Source organism: Dufourea novaeangliae, unplaced genomic scaffold (assembly GCF_001272555.1).
Source record: "Dufourea novaeangliae isolate 0120121106 unplaced genomic scaffold, ASM127255v1 scaffold207, whole genome shotgun sequence".
Taxonomy (NCBI): domain Eukaryota; kingdom Metazoa; phylum Arthropoda; class Insecta; order Hymenoptera; family Halictidae; genus Dufourea; species Dufourea novaeangliae.
This window is the reverse complement of record NW_015374078.1, coordinates 24,787-34,651: the sequence shown is the minus strand read 5'-3', so window position 1 is coordinate 34,651 and position 9,865 is coordinate 24,787.

Sequence of the window (9,865 nt, the reverse complement as noted above, 5' to 3'; positions counted from 1 at the left end):
GGAAGACTTGCTGGCGCTCGGAGCCGTGATGCAGGGGTCGGGCACTGCGGGATACGTTGTCACCGTCTCGGACGTCACACTTCGCGGTCCGGTGTCTTATCGAACTCGCCTGTTAGGCCGCGCGTAATCGCAATGTCGCGTCGCACACGGAAGAGATATCGTCGCGAAACCCGATCTGAACAGCTGAGTGACCGTTGTCGCTCAGCTTGCCGACGAAGCACCGTCTGGCACGACTGCCGAAATATGAGCCTCAACTTACTGACTGACTGACACACTCTGACTCTGTCCTTTGACTGCCTAACCTGGTATTGAACAATCCCTTTTATGTGTTCTTTCCCCTTTCCTATTCTTGGGAAACGCGCAAGATACGGGATAGCAACAGGCTGTGATTCACGATGGTCTCGAAACGAGGTTATAGAATCGCTGACGTTTCCGTCAGCGTTCCGAAAAAGGGGACAATCACTCTGTTGCTTCCACGTATCGCTGAATTAACTGTTTTCGCTCGTTCTTCGCGTTGTGAAGTAATATGGTAAAAATGTGCAATGAAAAGAGGTTATGAAATACAGGATATAACAGAAGACACAAACAAGCACGAGAAATCAAATAACGCTCTTCGAGACCATTTAACGCGTTACAACAGATGGTACTTCAACTTAACAAAAAAAAATATAACGGCTCGACGGTCGACTATCGTCGCGATCCGCGCCTTCGATATAACCGAATTTCGGTACGTTCGTTATTTCGGTGGTCCGCGAACACCGACGATCTTAACTGCAAAATTACAACGGCACGGTCGTACGGTATTACGCTACCGCCGACTATAAAAGATGGTACAATGACTTGAGAGCCTTCGCGAAACGATATCGCGCCCTGGAGGAAATCTGCTCGGGATTTTCGATATTCTATTTTCCGATCAACACGTGGTTTTCCGCGCGTCCGGTAGCGAAACGCGACGTTCAACCTTACTCCCGCGGCATGTTCGGGGTGGACGAGATCTAGATTGCCCTACGGAGATCAAATGAGAAAGGTCATTTACAATAATGCGGTATCCCGGTTATCCTTTCTGCCGTGCTCTCCAGTGGCGTCTCGCTATCGATATTTGCGGTACTCCTCACTCGCGCTATTCGATACGCTATCTTAACTGGGCTACGCGGGCCGCTCAAGTGACGATTTCGAGGCTCGTTACGCGACGCGAGGACCTAGCTGGCCCCCCACTATGCTGTTCTTTTTCCCCGCGTACCCCCCTCGACTTCTGCGGAGCCATACTCCTTCGGCACAGGAATGACACGCCAAGGAAGGATCCCCTGGCCTTGGAGATTCTTTCCCTTATGTGAGGAGCCCAGTCTGACACCCTCCTACGTGGTTGCTGCAGCTCCTCACGGGTCCTCTGCCCCCTGCTTCCTCCATTTTGGAGTCCTTCTTCGGAGGGAGACGTCCCGGTCGCTGATACTGGTCTGGCTGTTTGTCACGCATTGCCCCTTCGGCCGACCAAGCGCCTGTCGAGTCTTACGCTCGTTGCGAGGGATGGCCCTTTACCTCCTGTCCTATCCCCCTGGGATAGGACCCTTATCCGGTCGAGCGGCCGCTCTACGGGATTCTGGGGCGGTCCCTGGAGCAGAGACGATGGACACGGGGAGATATCATGGTCCTTTGTCTCGCATTGACCCCGATCGATACAGTCCTGAAATCGCGAGCGGTAACTCGGCGCGAGATTATCACGTGATAAGTTTAAATTCGGTCGGTAATATTTCCCAAAGAATCCTCCAGGAGCGCTTAGATTTTATTTCGGGTGAGTGAGATGCGGTGGAGGGCGGTCCGGTTCTCTGGTTTTTCCGCGCCAGAGTCAAATTTCGGGCCGGAAGGGGCACGGCGCAAAATGCGCCGTAACATTACATACACAATTTCATTGTTGACACGTCACGAAGGATGGATAACGTGTATGGCGTATTCTTGTCCAACAATCGGTTGATGATTGATAATTCAATCTTTGACGTCGATGCCCGCGACAACATCATCGTGAACGGTACGAAGTACAAGGGAAGTCGAGATCTCTACGAATTGATATTTAAAAGAATACCCGATGATGCGTTATACATCGAGACTCATAAACAATCGTACAAGAGCATTCTGATCGCTTCGCACGCGCATAAACGCTATTCTTCATTGAACCCTGTGATGGGTAACAAAGGATATACGTTATAGCATCGCTGTTCTCTTTGAGAAAGGGACACGGTCTGCAACTTTCTGAAAACATGACTGTAACGAACAATGCGATCGACTACGTTCACTGAGACGAATCTAACGAATTGGTGGAACGTTTGAAATTACTTGTTTCATCGCACACTGCTGGCCATACTAGCGACCATAATGAAATCATGTCGATAATCGAAGAACTTCGCGAAGCTGGTTTGATTATAAATTCAACATTCTCATAGTTATCGAATCAGTGATCCACGTAATGTCGATCAATAAATTTGGCACATTGTTACGGATGAATGAATCGATTGCGTCGTAGTCATTACCGTCGTTGTCGCTATTATCATCGTTTCGAAATCATATGCAAGATAACGCATTGTGTCTGGAAGCTGTATCAGCGTTCGATGCACGAGGAGTGAAGATAAAGCGTGTAACAGACCCTACAGAAGACGATGTCATAACTGCGTCCTACATCAATAATATTTAAAGAAACATGAAGTGTTTTCGCGCGAACTCACGGTGAGACTATGATAGTCAACGAAGGTCGTAAATCTCCGACACGATTAATATCGACACCGAAATTCTGCGATTTCTACTACGAATTAACGTGAGAAGGATATTAAGTTTGAATAAAGTAAACACGTAAACAGTATATATGGATTTAATGGTAACACATAACAAAACAAATTATTGATATACTATTGAGAAATGAATAAAGGTGATGAAATATAATAAGCGATACACGTGCGATTATTCCGGAAACTTAACTGCAAGTGAACACAAAGTACAAGACGATGTTGTCTGTTTAGCTGATGCTGGTTGACTGACTTTGAAATGGAAATGAAAAAAACCATGAAAATATACGTTTTGCCTGATTGGCTGAAGGATGAAGGCGGTTGTTAAAAATACTGTCCACTGATTGGTTGCCCTGAAGGAGAAGAAATCCGTTGGATTTTCCAAGACGTCATGGAAGAAGACAACCTCTCCCTCAGGGTGACGTGTACGTGTGCAAACCATTAAGTTGGCCACTCAAGGATTAACTCGACCGGGAAGAAACTGCGCGCGTAATCGAACGGTACAGGTTTATCACCCTTTTGTTCCGAATTTTGCTACTACCGCGCGGACGAAAACAGCTGTTAACCCAATGTCGAACTTTCTGACGAAGGGATCAAAAAGGGAAATAACTGTGTACAATGAGTGATAGAAAGTTTTGTTCGATAGCAATAGCCACTGTGTCTAAGTAACTCTAAAGGTCTTTCGTGCGTATAAGATTCTAACTGTAGATGTTTATGGTATGCAACGCGTAACATGAAGAGAAAATAAAAAATGAAGTGGATGTTATCATTCGCAATCGAATAAATGAGATTCAAGACGCTGTAAAGGAGTCGATTGCTTTGGAATGTGTCAAGGCTGTACAGGAAGAATAATTTTGAAAAAACGGTGTTATATCCGGTTAAGAACATTAACTCTTTTCCTTGCACATTTTTACTATATTACTACGCAACACGAAGACCGAGCGAAAATCGTCAAATCAGCGACACGTCAAGCTACGCGCGTAGTCGAGAATCCTCGTAATGTAGGCCGACGAGACGTTGACCGACGGGACGTTGACCGACGACCCGGACGGATCAGCAATATCGAAACACCGCCACGACGACTCGAGGATTCCCTGACGAACAATAGCTTGTTGCTACCCCGTATCTTCCACGTTCTTCAATAAAGGAAGGGGGAAAAACACTATAAAAGCAATTGTCCAAACCGGGCAAGGTCTCCTGATTGTAATTCGTTCTTGTTAGACGGTGCTTCGTCTACCTTTTCTTCACGCGTAACGGCGAGCTGAGCGACAGCGGTCACTCAGCTGTTCAGTATCGGGTTCCGTGACGTTTCCTATTCAGTGCGACGCGACTTTGCGATTACGCGCGGCCTAACAGGCGAGTTCGATAAGACACCGGACCGCGAAGTGTGACGTCCGAGACGGTGATAACGTATCCCGCAGTGCCCGACCCCTGCATCACGGCTCCGAGCGCCAGCAAGTATTCCGCCCCTTCAAGGACCCGAAACCCCGACTGAACCAGCCGCAAGCTTTAACCATTCATCATCATTGGTATGTTAAGATTTAATTGTATATTTTATTTTATTCATCATTAGAATATATCTTGTTGTTGTTATAAACGAGAGTGATTTCCTATCCCTCCCGTTCCATATCCTAATTCTGTATATCACCGGTAAGTTTAGACAGGGCGTGCTTTAGCACCTTAAAAGAGCCAGGACCCGAAAATATAAATAAAGAGACGACCGCAACGCGGGACGTAACAACGGTTTACCGACGATATATCGATTATCGCACTTAAATTATAAAAGAAAAATGTTGATAAAATATTACTCAGTTGTTGATCGAGAATCTTCGGAATTTCATGGTTCCCCCGAGGAGATAGATCGGGAAAAAGCTGAAAAGACGAAAAGCAAGTGGTGTATACAGTGTTTCGATTGCTTGATACAATTCCTGGACGTACTGTTACAACTTTCTCAAAGACAATAATAAGGTACGATGAGCAAGGAAAAGGTGACGTTGGTCGAAGAGATGCACGCACCAGCGACACGTAACTTTCCACGCAGACGAGTGATCGCGCGTGGATATGACGATCTCTGGCAAGCTGACCTCGTAGATGTGAGATTGCACGCGAAAAACAATCGTGGACATCGATATATCCTCACAGTTATCGATGTATTTAGCAAATATGCGTAGGCCGTTCCCTAAAAAACGAAAAGCGGAAGCGATGTGACCAAAGCCATTGTTGCTGTACTACGAAAATATGGAAGAATTCCAAGTGTGGGAGATCTGATAGGACAGGGGGTCTGTGGAGACGTTTCTCCCAGTTGCTTGGGTTTTTGGTAACGGTCGCTAGCCTTTGGCTGGGCCCCCCCCTTTTTTTTTTTTTTTTTTTTTTTTTTATTTACGTGAGGGAATGCATTTACGCACACCCTCGCCATCCTCCAATGTGGGAGGAGTGGGGCGCGGGTAGTGTGTGACTTATCCCCAATAGGGCAAGGCCCAGGGGAAATACCCACTAAACCCACACGGTGGCCGGGCTCGGCGCTATGCGGGGAGGCACCGGGATCTCTTGCGAACACAACCGGTACTTCCCCAGCGCCCGCTCCGCCAGTGGACGGCGGAGCGCCCTCTCTGTGGTGGGGGAAGCGAGAGCTCCCCCCCTCCGGACCACGGGTGCCACAGTCCCGCGATCCCAACAGTCCCTTTTAGTCGCCTCTTACGACAGGCAGGGATTACCGTGGGCGTATTCTGTCCCCCGCCACACAGGGGAAAAAAGAGAGCGCACCGCCGGGAGGAACAAACGTCCCCCCCACGGCGGCGGCATCGACGCGGGCACATCCACGCGCCCGGCGACCCCGCAACAGGCAGGCGGGCCCAGGGGCCCGACCCCGCCAATCGCGCGGGGCCGCCGCGTCACGCCGGTCACCCAGCGACCGGCCGAGAGGAACGAGGGCTCAGGGGGCAACAGGCCCCCCCGCAGCCGGGGCGGCGGCCAGCCGCCGACCCCCGGCGCGCCTCGCCCTCCTCCTCGCGATCCGAGCGGGGTCGGTTATCTCCCGAACCCGCGCACCGCCCTCCACGACCCGTCGCTATCCACCATGGCAGCGACCACGGCAGGGAGCCGTGGACGACCACGCCAATCGGAGTGCCCGCCTCTCCCTGGAGAAGGCCGGACACTCCTCCAGTGCATGTTGCGCGGAGTCGAGCACCGCGCCGCACTGGTGGCAGCCAGGCGTCACCTCAGCACCGACCTTCGACAGGTACTCCCCGAAACAACCATGTCCGGAGAGCACCTGCGTCAGGCGGTACGTCAATCGGCCGTGGCGGCGGTCGATCCATGCATCAAACACGGGTAGGACCGCCCCCACGGCCCGCTGCCGGGCGGCGCCACTGTCCACCAGCCGGCGCCGCCACGCCTCCCTGGCGAGCCGGCCATAGGCCCGCCTCCACTCCCCGACCGCCTCCGGCGGCGGGTCGATGCCCTCCCGGCGGTGTGCCTGTCGACGCCGATAGACCTCGGCGTCGACCACCGCCTGGAGTTCAAACGGCACGACCCGCGCCAGGACGACCGCCGCCTCGTGAGACAGGGTGCGGTATCCGCGGGCGATCCTGACGGCCATGCGGCGCTGGACACTGCGCAGCAATTGCCGGCCGCGCCGGCAGGTCGCCAGGTTGGGCGCCCATACGGGGGACCCGTAGAGCGCCATCGCCCGCACCACACCCGTGTAAAGGCGGCGGACCCCCTCCCCCGGACCCCCGAGGTTGGGCAGAAGACGACCCAATAGGGTCGTCACGCCCTCGATCCGGGGAACGAGGCGGCCGAAGTGGCCCTCCCATCTCCAACGACCGTCCAGGTCAAGGCCGAGGTACTTCAGCCTCTCCCCGACCCGGACGGCCGTATCCCCGACCCGAATCCAGGCCTGGGGCGCCCGCCGCGACAGAGGCAGTCCGTGGAATAGGACCACCTCCGTCTTGGGCGGCGACACACTCAGCCCCAGCCCCTGGATTCCCCTGGCCAGCGTGGCCACCGCCACCTCGACCAGGCGGCTGACCCTAGCCACGTCCCCCCCCAGCCCGATGACGAGCGTGTCGTCGGCGTAGCACACGACGCGCACACCGGAAGGAGGGGCCCGCGCAGCGCCGAGTCGAACCCCAGGATCCACAACAGCGGGCCCAACACGGACCCCTGGGGAACTCCTCGGCAGACCCTCCGGCTCACGAGAGCACCCCCTCGACAGGGGTACTCTATCGACCGGTCCGTCAGGTAGTCCCGTAAGACGGCCCGCAGATACGAGGGCACTCCGTGGTCCCGGAGCGCCCCGCGCACCGCGTCCCAGCGGAGGGTGTTGAACGCGTTGGCTATGTCCAATGACACAGCCAATGCCCCCCCCCCCCTCGGGAGACCGCCAGATCCGCGAGGGCACGGACATGGTCGACGGCGTCTAGCGTTGACCGGCCCTCGCGGAAACAATACCGGCAGTCCGCCAGTCCGGAACCACCGACGGACGGCCACCTCGAGAGACGGGCAGCGAGCACACGCTCGAACACCTTGCCCGCCTCGTCAAGGAGGCATATCGGCCGATAGTCCGAAGGGTCACCCGCGGGCTTTCCCTTCTTGGGGACCAGGGTCAGCCTCGCCCGCTTCCATCGAAGCGGGACCCGCCCCGACATCAGACAGCCGTCCAGCAGCCGCCCGAGCCGGGGCCAGAGGACGCGCAGGGCCAGGCGCAGAGCCCTACCGGGAATGCCGTCCGGCCCCGGAGCTTTACGGCCTCCGAGGCGCGCGACAGCCACGGCGAGCTCCCCGTTGCTGACCCCCCATTCGGCAGACCACTCCACGGGGTCCGCCGGCTTGAGCGGCCGGCGACCCTCCTCCGGATCATCCCGAAAAAGGGTGCCGACCACCTGCTCGAGCATGCGGGGGTCCAGGCTCTCGGTAACCGGGGGGGCAGCAGGCCGCAGTCGCCCTAAGACGATGCAGTAGGGACGCCCCCATAGGTCACCGTCGAGAGTCCCGAGGAGCTCGTCCCACGCTCCTGCCTTGGCCCTCCCGATGGCCACCTGCAACTCAGCCCTCGCCCGGCGGTAGCCCTCGTACAGCAGGGCCTCCACCACCGGGTCGCGGCGCCGTCTACGGCGGGCCCGGGCGAAGCGACACCGCGCCGCGTTGCACGTGTAACGTAGCTCGGCAATGGCGCCTCTCCACCAATAAGAAGCCCGCCTCGGGGCCCTCCTGGCCCGGGGCATGGCGGCGTCACACGCCGCCGTCAATGCATCCCGGAGCCATTCGGCCTCCCGATCGACGTCCGCGACCGGCCCGGCCGGAATCTCCGGCCAGGACGCGGCGAGGGAGGCGGCCATCAGGGCGTCCTCCTCCAAGTGTCCGAGCGCCCACCTACGCGGCGGCCGGCCAGCGGCAGGGGGGTCCCGTCGGGCGGCGGATACATCCATCAGGATGTGGAGGTATTCGCTCAGCGATTCCACCTCCTCCGCCACCCTCCACCCCGTCACGAGACGCGCGGCGGCGGGCGTTGCCCACGACAAGTCCACAATGGACTCGCCTTGCCACCGCACGCACGTGCTCACGGACCCCCGGTTGAGCAACCGGAGGTCCAGTCCCGCCGCCCACTCCTGCACGGCATCCCCCCGCGCGTCGGTCCTAGGGCTTCCCCACAGGGTGGACTTCGCGTTGAAGTCCCCCAGGACCAACGTCGGGCGCGCCGGACCACGGGACACCACGTCCCGTATATCGTCCAGCAGCGCCCCGAACGCAGCGAGGGGCATGCTCGGCAGAGCGTAGACACCGACCACCGCCAGGCGCCCACGACGCACCGCGACGAAACCGCACCCCCGCGCAATCACGCTCATGGGCACGGTTCCGTCGCTCACCGCCGCCACAGAGCCCAGCGCGTCCCCCGCCCAAGACGGGCGGTCAGGGACGCGGTACGGCTCCGCGGCGACCGCCAAACCCACACCAAGCTCGGCCAGGCTATGTAGGAATAAGTCCTGAGCCCGGGCCGAGTGGTTGAGGTTGGCCTGGAGGATCCGAGTGGGGGGCATGAACACTAGGCCTTGTCCATGGCCTCCCCCCGGCCGGATCCTCCCTCCTCACTGACCGGCGCCTGCGCCGGTCGATCCACCTGCGGCTGCAGAGCAGCCGCACCCGGCGTCACCGCCGCACCCGGCGTCACCGCCACACCCCCGCCCGGCACCGCCGTGGCCCCGCCCTGGGCAGTCGTCCCCGCGCCCGGCACCGCCGCAGCCTCGCCCCGCCGCGACGGCGGAGGCGCGCAGCCCCCGCCACCCAAACGGTGCCCGGCCGGCCGACCGAGGTCGGTACAGACCGGGCACTTGGGGGCCTCGGCGCATTCCCGGACCACGTGGCCGGTGCCCCCACACGAGTAGCACCGCCCGCCGCGGTCCGCATCAGACGGACAACCGCGACGGACGTGCCCCTCTTCGAGGCACCGGAAGCACCGGAGTGGCCGGGCCGCGAGTACCTCCACCCGCGCGGACGACCACCCGACCAGCAGCCGGCCAGCGGCCGCCAGTCTCTTCGCCACGGCGACGGGGCACTTGGCCCACACCCCGCCGAGGCCGGATCGATTGCGTCTAACGACGCCGACCCGGACCTCGGCGGCGGTGCAGCCCCCGGCCGCAGCAACCGCCCCCGCCACCGCCTCCGCGGTGACCGACTCGTCGAGGCCCGTCAACCGCACCTCGGCGGTTTTGACGGGCCTACTAACACGTACGTCGGTCCCGCGGAACACCTCTTCTAGGCGCCGCGCAAGGGCGTCCGCCCGGGCAGCCCCCTCCGGCCCCGGGACCTCCAGTATCGAGGCCCCGGTCTGGCCCTTGCGGTAGCGGATGTCCGCAATGCCGACGTTCGCCAGGCGGACGCCGGACTTCGCCCTCTGCAAGACCTCCGCATAAGAGGTCGAGCTGCCCGGGGCGACCGTGAGCTTCACCGCGGCCCTCTTGGGGGCACACGGCAGACGCCCAGACGCCCCCCCTCGCGCCGGCACCGCCGGAACAGCCTGAGGCGGGGGCGCCGCAGCCTTGGCCCGCCTGCGGCGCTCCTTACGGCCAACAACCTCCGACCAAGCGGCCGGGGCG